The sequence below is a fragment of the Ascaphus truei genome, chromosome 2 (genome assembly GCF_040206685.1).
Source record: "Ascaphus truei isolate aAscTru1 chromosome 2, aAscTru1.hap1, whole genome shotgun sequence".
Taxonomy (NCBI): domain Eukaryota; kingdom Metazoa; phylum Chordata; class Amphibia; order Anura; family Ascaphidae; genus Ascaphus; species Ascaphus truei.
Window position 1 is genome coordinate 488,566,366 of NC_134484.1, and position 15,375 is coordinate 488,581,740.

General features: G+C 50.0%; 1 protein-coding gene across 1 annotated transcript in view; it reads right to left on the minus strand.

Annotated features, from left to right (window-relative positions):
* The window catches only part of LOC142488445 (uncharacterized), a 507,675-nt gene extending 505,615 nt beyond the window's left edge, over positions 1-2,060 (minus strand). The window contains exon 1 of the mRNA XM_075588965.1: positions 1,531-2,060. The gene's annotated coding sequence lies outside the window, so the exon portion shown is untranslated. The remainder of the gene's footprint in view (positions 1-1,530) is intronic.
* Positions 2,061-15,375: the final 13,315 nt, after the last annotated feature.

The window sequence follows — 15,375 nt, forward strand, 5'->3', positions numbered from 1 at the left end:
TCTCCCTCCTTCCCTCCCACCCTGTTTCCCTCCCTGTCCCACCCTGTCTCCCTCCCACCCTGTCTCCCTCCCATCCTGTCTCCCTCCCTCCCTCCCACCCTGTCTCCCTCCCTCCCTCCCACCCTGTCTCCCTCCCTCCCTCCCACCCTGTCTCCCTCCCACCCTTTCTCCCTCCCTCCCTCCCACCCTGTCTCCCTCCCTACCTGTCTCCCTCCCTCCCACCCTGACTCCCTCCCTCCCACCCTGTCTCCCTCCCTCCCTCCCTCCCACCCTGTCTCCCTCCCTCCCTCCCACCCTGTCTCCCTCCCACCCTGTCTCCCACCCTGTCTCCCACCCTGTCTCCCACCCTCCCTCCCTCCTACCCTGTCTCCCACCCTGTCTCCCACCCTGTCCTCCCACCCTGTCTCCCACCCTGTCTCCCACCCTGTCTCCCACCCTGTCTCCCACCCTGTCTCCCACCCTGTCTCCCACCCTGTCTCCCACCCTCCCTGTCTCCCACCCTGTCTCCCACCTTCCCTCCCACCCTGTCTCCCTCCTTCCCTCCCACCCTGTCTCCCTCCTTCTCCCTCCCACCCTGTCTCCCTCCTTCCCTCCCACCCTGTCTCCCTCCTTCCCTCCCACCCCTGTCTCCCTCCTTCCCTCCCACCCTGTCTCCCTCCTTCCCTCCCACCCTGTCTCCCTCCTTCCCTCCCACCCTGTCTCCCTCCTCCCGTCTCCTCCCTCCCTGTCTCACCCTCCCGCCCCCCCCTCCCTGTCTCACCCTCCCTGTCTCACCCTCCCTCCCTCTCTCCCCTGTCTCACCCTCCCTCCCTCCCTCACACCTCCCTCCCTGTCTCACCCTCCCTCCCTCCCTGTCTTCACCCTCCCTCCCTGTCTCACCCTCCCTGTCTCACCCTCCGTCCCTCCCTGTCTCTAATGAGCCCAATAAAACTTGCTCCACTTTGGCATATATGTATCCTTCTATTCCAGCCCCTTATAACTGGGTGGCTACCCAGGCTATTCATCAGCCAAGTCACATAGATATATATATATATATATATATATATATATATATATATATATATATATATATATATATATATATATATATATATATATATATATATATATATATTATATATATATATATATATATATAACAAAGAATAGACTGCGCTCCTCAGGTGTAAAATCAGACTAATTACCAAATGATTGTATTAAATGGATATAGCAAAGGTGAATGGCAAAAGTGAATGCAACAGTATTATGGATGATTGACTCACACTAATAAAAATACATGCAATATGTTATAATAAAATGCTGAGTGCCAATGTTTAAAAAGTTGCTGTAAACACAAATATATGCCAGTGAACAATACAAATATAATAAAATGGCATGTGTTGGTAGTTTGACTACTGCACTAATGAATCCCTCATGAATGATACTAAATGAATGATGAATGGAAAAATACAGAAAAAATGACACTAAGTGTGTCAAAGATAAAAATAAAAATAAAAATGAAAAATGTGAAAAATGTAAAAATATATCAACCAAACCAAGGGTCCATGCTAGGATCTGGCTGCTCTCATCAAGGACCAACGAACTCCCAGAAATCTGTGAACAACAAGAAAAGAAAGCGCCCGATCCTAGTGCAGCATGAAAAAATACAATTTAATAAAAATGAATATGAATAAAACCAACAAATGCGAACTCACAAACACAGGATAAATAAATGCATATAATGAGTATACTCATTCGCCAACCGCCCACGTTGTGCCTTGGATGGCGCGCCCTCTCTCTGTCTGGGTTTTCTCAGCTCTGCTGAACCGACATCCAGCAGGGGATACAGGAAAAAGCTCACCACAATGTGACCCGGAAGTCCTCCACAATGTTAGTGTATCCGGATATGAGGTCTGCAGTCCGTGACCCCGCAATGCAGGGGCTGATCAGAGAAGTCTCTCTGCACTCCCAAAGGCAGTCCGTAATGAGGTGGGCAGTGAGGATAGAGTCAAAATGTATATCACGGTGTGACAGCAGCTAAAAAACGCTCTTCTCTACGCGTTTCTTCACATAAAGTGATTTCATCAGGAGATATCTGACCAGTCTACGTCAGAACATATTTATAGTGATGAGTCAATCAACCACTTGGTAAGCTACCAAATTAGATTTTAACCAAACCTCCCAGGTGTGTTTAGTCGTCTTTAATTTGAATTTTTGTGGGGGCATGTCTCCTCTGTTCAAACTCCAAAGGCAAGCCGGCAGAGAGAAAGGAAACTTATCTAATAGTGGCGCTCTATATAAAAATACTAGCTATACATATAATCGTAGTGATAATAATAATCAAAAGGTGATACTTATGCAAACACATAAAACAGGTGCTGCTATGACCCGGTGAGGATTGCTCTGTCAGTCCTCGTGTTGAGAAGTAGGGATGAATCTCCGGGAAGCGCAGGGATATGTGAAAACAAAAATGTATATAGATAGTGCAATATTGCTGTGACAAATTAAATAAATTGGCTGATCTAATGCAGATGTACTCACAAGTGTGAGAAGGTTAAAGGTACGTAAAGATATCTTTCCCAGAGTATGGATGTCACACTGTATTCAGGAAATCAATCTCAGCCCCATATAGAATCCAAGAGACCTTAGAAAAGAAGACTGGACATAGCGCAGACTGTATACCAAGAATTTATAAAAGGTAAGTGAAAGGTATTACACTCACATGATTTCAAAAGTTTAAAAGCATTTCGATCACAAGCAGTGGATCTCAGCAGCCGGATAGATGGTGTATCTGGTTCCCCTCCTTCCGTGGCGTGCGTGTCACTGGTTTGCATTCCAACTGCACAGGAAGTGATGTCATCGGCTTCCAGGGGTTCCGGCCAGTAGTACAGACGTCACTCTACGCGTTTCATCTCATGATGAAATCGATGACAATAGACAATTGTTCACCAATAGGCTGTATTCAATGTTAAGAATAGGGTTGCACAGGTATATAAACTGTGTCAACCCTACAGTTTTGAGTTGTGCTTCTGATTCCACCTGGAATGTCACTGGATTGATAGAGAATTGCTAGCGGATACTTCTCCATTCCCCAACCCTAAGTAAGTGTTACCTTCTTGTCTGTTAATTGTACTATATTGATGTGTTCACCTTATTTAAGGAATAAATTATATTTTATTATATCTAAGCCTCGTTCAGTTCAACCCAGATATTTGGTGTTCATTATATCTTGTCATAAGCTACCGTGACAAGCTCTATAATTAACTGGTGGCAGCGGCGGGATTGAACTGAACCTGTATTACAGTGTACGGTAATTACCTGGGAACTCGAAGGGAATTGAGAGTTCCTGGGACTAAAGATATTGTACACACAGTAGTGCAACAGTTAACACAAGTTGTAACACCACCTCACTTCTGCGACTGAACCATGAGCGAGGCTGAAGGCTCATCCAACATGAGGACCCGAGCTCAGCTGAAGGACAAGTGCCGTGAATATGGACTACCCTATGAGAACCAGGAGGTCGCAGACATGGTTGACGCAATCGGTGACTATGAAGCCCGACTTGCAGAGCCTCAGGATACAGCTCAGCTTGCCCTTATACAGCCACCCAGAGATCAGGGAAGGAACCCAGTGCCGGGGCGGCGGAATCTCGGGGAGGGAACGAGTGCACCTCCCGGGAGCAGTGCAACAGGAGGGGTACTGGTTGCTGCGGCTACCAGTCCGTTCACCCCTGAAATGTTGGCACTGATTACTGCGTGGGGAGATAGAGGGACACCGGGAGGAGCGGCTGCAGTTTATCACTATGGCAGTGAACAGACCCGCTTATTGCCCCCCTGTCCATCCCAACACAGATTAACTCAAACTGGATCAGCACAGTCTCACCAAGTTCATGGAAGGCACTGACCAGATTGACAGTTTCTTAAAGAACTTTGAAATGCAGTGCCGGCGGTACAAAGTGCTTCCCCAGCATAGGGTTGCACGTTTGGACCCCTTACTGTCCGGCTTGGCTAAGCAAACAATGATGGCGCTTCCAGATGAGTATGCTGATGACTACGAACACCTGAAAGAACAGTTATTGTTTCAGTACGGTTTTACCCCTGAAGCCTACCGGGGTAAATTCCGGCAGGAAGAGAGGCAGCCCCAGGAGTCCTATGTTACCTACGTGACCCGCATGGCTTTATACGGGATACGCTGGGTGGAGGGCTATGAGGCACGGACTTACCAACGCCTGCTGGACCTCATCTTTCAGGAGCAGCTCATGGAGCAGTTCCCGCCGGCGGTGAGGGCTTGGGTGTACGACAAGAAGCCCAAGACTTACCAGGAGGCGGCGAGGCTTGCAGACGACTATGTGGCCAGCCGAGCCCTGATGAGCGCCAAACCAGTAGCCAAGGCGGCGGTGGCGGCGGAACCGGACAGAAAGTCTGCCAATACCCCCCAATGGACTCAGAGGCTGCCTGCGGGCAGCAGTCCACCGAAGGCGGGGGAGCTCCGGTACGAGCGCCGGTGCTACAACTGCAACCACCCTGGTCACATCAGACCAGATTGCCCGGAACCCCTGCGTTCCGGCGGACCCCATCGGGGGCAACGCATCCCAGCTGTGAAGCCGGTAGCCCGCGTGCGGGTAGCTTCCACCAAAGACTCCGGACCGGTCATGGAACCAACTCCCAGCGAGACGTCCCATGCAGCACCTGTCCCGATTTCATCAGTGCCCACAGTCAGGAGCGGAGGACATCTCAGCGCGGACCTGCAGCAGACGGACGGCCGAAGCAGACATCTCACCCCGGTCACAGTCGGTGACCGGCAAGCAGTCGGCTTGCTGGATTCAGGAGCTGCAGTGAACCTGGTCCGACCTGATATGGTCCGGCCAGAGGAATTGATCCCAGGCCCTGGGATACAGATCACTGTGGCCGACGGAGAGCCACATTTCTTGCAAGTGGCCAGAATCTTTTTGGATTGGGGGAGGGCCAGGATGTGCGGGAGGTGGGGCTTTTACCCGGTTTGGATGCCGATGTTCTTCTTGGCAATGATCTGGGACCGATGACCTGCACCTATGACTGAGTGCCCAAGCCCGCTGCAGTGGCGGCGGTTACCCGGAGCCAGACAGCGGCAATGGCGGCGGCGCCAGTCCCCCAGCCTTTGGGACCAACGTTAGCGGAGGGCGCAGAGGAGCCCGGGGAGGTAAGCCAGGATCAGTTGCAACCACAGACTGACTTACTGTTTCTCCTCACCCTTCCCCATTCTCCGGACAATGACATGACTGGAGGGTGGCCAGAATTAGGAGCCCAGTTTCGGGAGGCAGTGAAGACAGATCCTACCCTGGCCGGCGTGAGACTTCGGGCGTCCGAATCTCAGTCAGGGGAAGGCACTGAGCACTGCCTTTGGTATAAGGGACTCCTGTAAAGAGAAGAAGGGAACCCAGGGATAGAGGAGGGATTGACTGGTAAGCGTCAGCTAGTAGTACCCCAGGGGTACCGATAGCAACTGTTACGGTTAGCTCACTCTATTCCGTTAGCGGGACATCAGGGGGTCAACAGAACGCGAACCCGGTTATTACAGCGCTACTACTGGCCGTGGGCTTCTCGAGATGTGGGCACTTTCTGCCGCTCTTGTGATGCCTGCCAGCGAGTGGGTAAGGCGGGCGACCGTGTGAAGGCACCCCTGAAACCTCTACCGATAATAGGGGAACCCTTCCAGAAAGTAGCAATGGATCTTGTAGGACCCCTTATGATTCCTAGCAGGTCAGGGAAGCGCTACATCCTCACGGTGGTGGATTTTGCCACCCGGTACCCTGAGGCGGTAGTGCTTGGCACCATAGATGCCAAGACAGTGGCAGCAGCTTTGCTGAACATTTTTTCTAGGGTAGGTTTCCCTAGTGAGGTCCTAACCGATCAGGGGTCGCAGTTCATGAGTGAACTGTTACATTGTCTCTGGGATGCATGCGGTGTACAGAACCGGCGCACTACCCCTTACCATCCCCAGACAAACAGATTATGTGAGAGGTTTAACGGTACCCTGAAGCAGAGGCTTCGGACCTTTATAGAGGCAGAGGGGAAAGACTGGGAGATTCATTTACAGCACTTGCTGTTTGCCTACCGAGAGGTACCACAGGAATCTACAGACTTCTCCCCCTTCGAGCTACTATATGGCCGCAGGGTACGTGGACCTCTGGACCTATTCCATGAGGGATTGGAAGGGGAGGCTACTGCTACTGATGCTTCAGTGATCCAGTATGTAGTAGATTTCCGAGACCGGTTAGAGATGCTCATGGGGGTGGCCCAGGACCACCTCAGGGCCGCTCAGACCAAGCAAAAGCAATGGTATGACCGGAATGGCCGTAGCAGAGAATTCATTCCAGGACAGCAGGTGCTTGTTCTCAAACCCACTCGGGAGAACAAGGTAATGGCTGCCTGGTTGGGACCGTACCCGGTCATCCGAAAGGTGAATGAGTGCAACTATGTTGTACAGTTAGAGCCTGAGAGGCTCAAGACATATCACATTAACATGTTGAAAGAGTACAGAGCACTGAGTATGGGAGCCGTAATGGCCATTTGTAGCCCACTGCTGGAGGATCCGGCGACCAATGCTCTGCCTGATCTCCTAGGGGAGGATAGGCAGGGAAACACTGTGGAGCAGGTAGAGATAGGGGCACAGTTGAGTGCTAGGCAGAAGAGAGAAGCCAGGGACATGCTAGCTAAGTATGGGGCCCTCTTCACTGACATGCCAGGGACCACACATCTCACAAAACACCCAGTGCTCACAGGGGACCTGCGGCCTCTGCATAAGCATGCTTATAGAGTGTCAGCAGAGTTCAAGACCAGTATGGAGAAGGAGATAGAGGAGATGCTGACCCTAGAGGTTATTACTCCGTCCCAGAGTCCTTGGGCAAGCCCGGTAGTCCTAGTTCCTAAGAAGGACAAGACCACCCGGTTTTGTGTGGACTACCACTTGCTCAACGCTGGGACGGTGTCAGATGCCTACCCCATGCCCCGCATGGATGAGTTACTAGATGAACTCGCGGGGGCAAGGTATCTGACCACCATGGATTTGGGCAAAGGCTATTGGCAAATCCCACTGACCCTGGAGGCTAGGGAGAAGTCAGCATTCATTACTCCAAGTGGCCTCTATGAGTTTTTAGTGATGCCATTTGGGATGAAGAATGCCCCGGCTACCTTCCAACGCCTGATCAATAGGTTACTGGAAGGGATGCAGAGCTATGCCAGGACTTACTTAGATGACATTACTGTCTTTAGTAATTCCTGGGACTCCCATTTAGGACATGTAGCTGCGGTGCTAGATAGGATCAGGGAGGCTGGGCTTACCTTGAAACCCACTAAGTGTATGGTAGGGATGGCAGAGTTCCTGTACTTAGGGCACAGGGTGGGTGGAGGGCACCTCAAACCAGAGCCAGCCAAGGTAGAAGCCATAGTTCAGTGGCCTGTTCCAAAAACCAAGAAACAGGTCATGGCATTTTTGGGCACCGCAGGGTACTATAGAAAATTAGTCCCACAGTATAGCGCTGTGGCCAAACCCCTGACTGATTTGACTAAAAAGTAACTGCCTGTGCTTATCACCTGGACTCCTGTCTGTGAAACTGCTTTCCAGGCACTGAAAACTGCGCTTGCTGGGGCCCCCATACTGGCTGCCCCAGACTATACCAAACATTTCCTCATACAGACTGATGCCTCGGACTATGGCATTAGGGCTGTGTTGAGCCAAGTGGGGGACGACAGTAGAGAGCACCCTGTGGTGTACCTCAGCCGAAAACTACTTCCCAGAGAGGTGGCCTATGCCACCATTGAGAAAGAGTGCTTGGCCATTGTGTGAGCACTCAAAAAACTCCAGCCCTATGTGTATGGAAGGGCTTTCACTGTCCTCACAGACCACAACCCCCTGAGTTGGCTGCAGAGGGCATCAGGGGAGAATGCCAAGTTGCTAAGGTTGAGCTTGGCCTTGCAAGAGTTTGAGTTTACTATTCAGCACAAAAAGGGTAGTGAAAACGGCAATGCTGATGGACTTTCACGTCAGGACTATCCCTCTGAGACTGAGTTCGTTAAGGGTGCCAGCAGTGCCCCCACTCCCCGTTAGGGCCAGTGGGCCACAGGTCACCCATTAAGAAGGGGAGGTGTAGAGGGAGAAAGGGGGTGGCCCGGTATTAAAGGGGTTGCACCCCATATGACCATCCCCTGACCTCACCAGAGAGACAAGGGGTTAACTGGACTGCGGTCCAGGGATGAGGTTTGCACCTTGTTGTACCGTGAAAATGTATGTTCCCCTGTTCCCATGTTTCATTATAAGCATGTATTTTAATGTTTTAAAGTGCATTTCTGTATCTCCAGTTCTGGAGGTCGCAGAGAGTTCATATTTGGCCAATATGTGGAGTCACTGTAGGCATTAAAAACTTGCAAAGGTCGACCCACTGAGCCCACCAGAATGGAACTTATTAATATGTGTAGATATTAAAGTGTATATGTATTTTATTTTGGATCTGTTCTGAAAATGCAGACGCCATCTGGTAGGCTAATAAGTCATGAAGGGCAGTCGGTCGAGTAGCCTAAGCACGGTGATCAAAAAGTTAACTGCCTTGATTGTTTACCCAAAGGCTAGAGATTCAGTATTAATCAATCAACAAACTCTGCCAGTCTAATTGTTACCTGAGGGCATGGGTTAGTCTGTGTCTCCACATTAGATAATTGTTCACCAATAGGCTGTATTCAATGTTAAGAATAGGGTTGCACAGGTAAATAAACTGTGTCAACCCTACAGTTTTGAGTTGTGCTTCTGATTCCACCTGGAATGTCACTGGATTGATGGAGAATTGCTAGCGGATACTTCTCCATTCCCCAAACCTAAGTAAGTGTTACCTTCTTGTCTGTTAATTGTACTATATTGATGTGTTCACCTTATTTAAGGAATAAATTATATTTTATTATATCTAAGCCTCGTTCAGTTCAACCCAGATATTTGGTGTTCATTATATCTTGTCATAAGCTACCGTGACAGACTCCATTTATATGCAAAGTTTATTTTAAGTAGTTTCACTTCTGGCTCTGTGAGGCTGAGATTGAGGGCCTCTGATTTTTCACTATTAATTTTGTATCCTGAGATACTCCCAAAGTCCTCTAGTTCTCTTTGGAGGTTGGGGAGGGAAGTTTGGGGTTGGGTTATAGTCAGAATAATATCATCGGCAAATAGGGATATTTTGTAGTCTGTGTTTCCAATTGCTACGCCTTTGATATTTATATTATTTCGTATTTTAGCCGCCAGTGGCTCTATGGTGAGAGCAAAAAGGAGAAGGGACAAGGGGCACCCTTGTCTGGTACCGTTTTTTATTTGGAATCTCTCTGAATTGCCACCCGGGAGCCTAACTATTGCCGACGGGTTTTGGTATAGAGCTTGGACTCCCTTTCGAAATGTGTGTTTGAAGCCAAATTTTTCCAATGTTTTAGTTAGGAATAGCCAATCAATTCTGTCGAATGCCTTCTCTGCGTCTAAACTCAGGAGCATTGCCTTGGAGTTTGTGAGGTGGACATGTTCAATTATGTTAAAAAAATCCGGGTGTTGTCCGAGGCTTGACGTCCCAAGACAAATCCCACTTGATCGATGTCTATTAGTCTGGGCAGTAGAGGGTTCAATCTGTTGGCCAAGATCTTGCTGTATAATTTAAGATCGTTGTTTAGGAGCGATATAGGTCTGTAACTCCCGCATTGCGGCGGGTCCTTCCCTTCTTTATGGATAATGGCGAGGTTTGCCAGTGACATTGATGAGGGAATTGGGTTCCCTTCTAGGAATGAGTTGAATAGATTTAACAAATGCCTAGTCAATATTGGGAGGAACTTCTTGTAGTATGCATTGGAGAAGCCATCAGGGCCTGGCGTTTTAGATATCTTAGAAGACTTTACTGCAGATACCAGTTCTTCTTTGGTTATTTTGGCATTGAGGAAGGAATTTTCCTCCTCTGTCAATGTAGGGAGTTCGCAGTCGTTCAGGTAGTGTGAAATTGCCTCTGACCTCAACGCCTCCGAGGTTCCCTTCTGGGTTTTCAAATTATAGAGTTTGGAGTAATACTTGGTGAATTCCTCCGCTATTTTCTTCTCGCTATATAACATCTCACCAGACCCACCCCTGATAGACGCTATCTGGGACCTTTTTTGTATGCCTCTTAATTTGGAGGCCAGTAGTCTATCAGCCTTATTGCCCTTATCATAAAATCTTTGATTGGTCCATTTAAGGGCCTTTTCAACTTTTTCTAGTTGAATGCTTTTTAATTCATTTCTGGTGGCGGACAGTACCTTGTAGAGTCTTTTGGATGTGTTAGTTTTATGTTGTTGTTCCAAATTAGTTATTTTCTCCGTCAGGTCTTTTACTGCCTTTGCCTTGATTTTTTTCTTATGGGCGGCGATTGAGATAAAATTCCCCCTGATCGCCGCCTCATGGGCTTCCCATAGGATTGCGGGCGATGAGACTGATCCACAATTGTTTGCGAAGTACTCCTTGAGGGCTTTTTTAATCTTTAGCTCCACTTCGGGGCAATTTAGTAGTGAGTCGTTTAGTCTCCAATTATAGGAAAAGGACTTCACAAAGGGAACCGATAGGGTTAGGGTAATGGGTGCGTGGTCAGACCATGTTGTTGGGCCTATATCTGAATCTGTGGATGCCTCTAAGACATTTTTAATCCCTAAAAAATAGTCAATGCATGAGTAGGTCTGGTGAGGTGTCGAGAAGAATGTATCGTCTCTTTGTCCTTGGTGTTGAGTTCTCCATATGTCTGTCAGCGAGAAGTCCTTGAGGATTTCTCTAAATTTCTCCCCTTGCTCAGAGATTGGGGCGTGTGCGGGCGGCCCGGGGCCAGGGACTTGTCCTCAACCGGGTTGAGTACCATATTTAGATCACCCCCACTATCATTGAAGGTAGGTACTCTGGGTCCATATCTTCCAGAACTTTGTTCAGAAACACCGTCTGGTTTTCATTTGGGGCATACAAGTTAACCAGGGCGATTGCTGTCCCTAAAAGTGTACCATACACCACGAGAAACCTACCCTCTTGATCCGTTACTGTTTTTGTTAGGTTAAATGGGGTTCCTTGGCAAATTAATATCGCAACCCCCCTTTTTTTACTGCTAAATGAGGAAAAGAACCCCCAGGAGAATGCGTTTTGGAATGTTTTGGGCTGGTCTTGGGATGTGAAGAAGATGCAAGAAGATTATATCACCTCCTGAGCTCTTCATTTCTTGAAGAGCTAATCGTCTCTTTCTATTGTTTTGCAGACCTTTTACATTGAGAGAGACCAGTTTGATTACCGACTGACTAGTCATAATGATTTTTGTTAATTGAGTTTTCTGGGGCTTCACCTTTCCCAACCACGAAGTCCTGCTTTAGTCCCTTGTTTTTCCCTTTCGGGGTATAGGCCTGCTGTACTCTTAGGATGCGTGTGTCAGATTTGGGGCCGCTCACTTGGGGCAAGAGGGGGGGGCAGGGCAGGGAAGGGAGAAAGGGTGGAGGGGAAGGGTTCCTGCTGGGACAGTGTCAGCAGGGGATTTCGGGGCGAAGAAGAAAAAGACTAGGCTTCGAAGTGGCCTAGGATAACTGAGAACCGGTCGTCTACTAGCCGGTTGTTGGGCTTTCGGCCCTTGGGGGGTGGATCCGGGTTTATCACCTCTCGGGAGGGACGGGGAGTTGTGGACCCTAGAATAGCTATATTTATTGCACCTTGGGTTGCTGACCCGGGCTGCTGATGTGAGTCGATGACGGGGGACCCAGTTAGACTGGACCTTATTGGGGTGTGTGTCCCTGGGGGAGGTGGGTCGGAGGGGGGGTTAGAGGAATTGGACAGGGGGGAGGTGGCAAGAGGGGGGAGGGGGTTGAGGAAGGGGAGGGAGGTGGAGGGGGGAGGAAGGGTGGGGAGTGGGACTAGAGGGGAGGGATGGGGGCAGGGGGGGGGTCGGGGTTGGGGGGGAGGCGGTTGGGGCGGGCAGAGAGGGAGAGAGGGGGGGAGAAGGGGGAGGGAGAGGGCAGGGGTGGGGGGGGCAGTGTAGGCGAGAGGGGGGGGGTGGGTGGGGGAGGGTGAGGGGCAGATGGTAACAGTCCTCTCTAGACATTCACATTATATCGGCGAACAGAAAGCATTACACACAGTGATAACAATTACAGGCATATAGTGGTTTTCTTTGAAGCTTGGGAGAGACCTGTTTTAACACCTTGACGGGGATAACTTTTAACTTCAAACAGTGCTCGCAGATTGACAGGTTCTCTGTTTGCTCTTCTGGATGGATTCTGATAAATACATCAGTTTGTCTATATTTGGCCCCAGCCATTGCAAGGGTTAGAGCTCATTTTGCTGAACCTCTCCTTAACCTTTGCTAAGGCTCCATTTTAGAGATACAGGATTAGATTTGTCCCCACTGATTCCCTTATTCAGGGCTCTTTGATCGTAGGGGGGTGGGGAATGGCCGGGGGGGAATGGCCGGGGGGGAGGGAATGGCAGGGGGGGAATGGCCGGGGGGGATGGGACATGGGGACCTGGGTGTGGGGGGGGGGGGATTGAGGGACAGATGGTGACAGTCCTCTCTAAACATTCACATTATATCGGCGAACAGAAAGCATTAAACACAGTGATAACATTTACAGGTATATAATGGTTATCGTTGAGGCTTGGGAGAGACATGATTTAGCACTTTAACGGGAGTAACTATTTACTTCAAACAATGCTCGCAGGTTGACAGGTTCTCTGTTTGCTCTTCTGGGTGAGTTCTGATAAGTAAAACAATTTATCTGTACTCGGCCCCAACCATTGCAGGGATTAGAGCTCATTTTGCTAAACCTCTCCTTAACCTTTGCTAAGGCTCCATTTTGGAGATACAGGATTAGATTTGTCCCCACTGATTCCCTTCTTCAGGGCTCCTTGATCGTGGGGGGGGGGGAGAAATGGCCGGGGAGGGGACCTGGGTGGAGGGGGGGAGTGGGTACGGGAGGGGTGCGAGAAGTGGATGGGGGGGGAGGATGATAGGGGATTAGTTATACTGGAGCAGTATAGGTCATAGGTTAGGCGATGTTGCCTTAGGCTGCTCTTCTTGAGTTTAAATACTCCCCACCTCTACCCCTGCATGTGTTGCCTATGAGGTATTTTTGGGACCTTTCCCTGTTTCCTTTTATACCTACTGGCCCCCACCTTGCTGTCTAGTATACACTTCCGATCCCATGCCATACCATCAAATACTTTCTGGGCAAGCTACACAGCTACCTGAACAAGCTCCTCACCCCTACCACATGCCGCACCTATCACCTGAGATAAGACTCCAAAAGACTATTCATGGTCCCAAGGCTCAACAAAGTATCCGGACGTTCCTCCTTCTCCTTCCGTGCACCCCAAAACTGGAACAACCTACCAGAGACTCTCACATCCACCACCAGTTTAAGTTCTTTCAAATCTAAGGCTGTCTCACACTTTAATCTGGTCTGTAACTGTTTCATACGCTCATATATATTCTTTGACTGTGCACGCAATGTCTTGTATATAATGTATACCTTGTTCATTTATGTAACTGTGCTTGTAACCATGTATTATTTGTTTTACTCTGTGCCCAGGACATACTTGAAAACAAGAGGTAACTCTCAATGTATTACTTCCTGGTAAAATATTTTATAAATTAAATAAATAAATAATGCCATGAGGTTTGGGGCGATTTTTCCCTGTGTGGGGCTCGTTCCCCCATGGCTACTTGGGGGCAGTAGGGTGCAAGGGAGGGGGAGGGAGGGGTAGGAGGGAGGGGAGGGGAGGGGAGGGAGGGGAAGCACCAGGGGGGACGGGGGGTACAGGGCACACTTTGTTTATTCGCCTTATTTATAATGGTTTTCTCTGGGGGGAGCCCCTCTCATCATGCGCAAGGAGGGGGAGGCTCGGGGGACCCCAGGAGGGCCGAGGAGGAAGAAGGCAAGGCCACATCCTGCCCGCGGGCAAAGCCGTACACATATAACCCGCCCCTCCTCCCCCCGAAAGTCTCCACGAACCAGCCGCTGCAACGGGATCGTCTGGGCCTGCATCAGATGATCTCGCCACTCTGCGGATTTTTGGAAACGTCCCTATGTCCTCGCCTTCTCGACCGCTGCTGTGTAAAAATCCAGGGTGGTCAACGTGTCAGGATGGCTTAACGGGGGAGCCGTCCGTCAGGGCGGTAAAATCCATTGGGTCTCGCGGTGGTTCATCTTCTCGCGGGAAGGGATGCGGAACATCATTCCCGTGCTGGTCGTCCTCGGGGGCAGTCGCATCAGGGCTCCGTCTCCAAACTGGTTGCGGGTCTCGGCAGGTCTCAGGTCCAGGGGTCGCGGGGTAAGTCCAGCATTAGATTACTTCTCTCTCGGCATCTTCTGGTGCAGGGCGGTGATTCTCTCAGACGCTCTTGCAGGGCCGCCTCTGTCATCTTCTTGTCCTCGGTGTGGGGGGGGAGTCCAGCCATGAAGGAGGGGGGGTCAGTCCCAGTGCTTGGGCAAATGGTAGCATGTCCTCTGGGTGCCTCATGGTAAGGAACCAGCCTCCTTTGTTCACTACTAGCTTGAACGGGAAGCCCCAGCGATACTTTACATCCTTCTCTCTCAGGAAGGAAGTAAGGGGCTTCAGATCTTTGCGCCGATTCACTGTTAGTTTTGATAAGTCACTGAACAGTTGAATGGGTTCGCCCTGGAAGGTGAGGGGTTCCAATTCACGGCAGGCTGTGATGATTTTCTCTTTTGAGGAGTAGCTGTGGAGCCTTACAATGATATCACGCCTCCTTTTGGGGTCGTCTGATCTAGGCCCTAGAGCTCGGTGGGCTCTATCAATTTCAAGGTCCCGTTCAGCGATGTCCTTACAGATCACTGCAAACAGTTCAAGCAGGTAGGGTTTGATTTGCGAGGGGGAGACCGTTTCAGGGACATTTCTGATTAGAATGTTTTGGCGCCTGTCCCTATTTTCCTGGTCTTCCTGGCTTTCTCTTAGTGCCGCGATCTCCTCCCCCAGGCGGATTATCTCTTCCTCCGCTGCTGTTTGTCTGCTAAGGGCCCCATCCACCTTGGTTTCCACCTCAGTTGTTCGGTTGGTTAATGAGGCGATTTCCTCCCTTATGTCCCGTACTGCCTCCTTGATGTCGGCTTTCAGGGAGAGATGTAGTTTGGCGTGCATGGAGACGAATAACTCCTCCATGTATTCTCTTGTGATTGGCTCCCCTGCCTCCCTGCCCTCTCTCGGCTGATTTTGGGCCCACGCGGAGGTCGGCTGGCCTCGTGCTCCGCCGCCATCTTGCTTTTCAGCAAGCTCCTCCGGCTTTTTTTGGGACGGTGAGAAATACTTCCGGACCCCTGGGGCTACAGGCTTCTTTCCTTTAGAGGACATTGTAGTTGGGTTTGGCTCTGTCCCAGGCTCGAAATC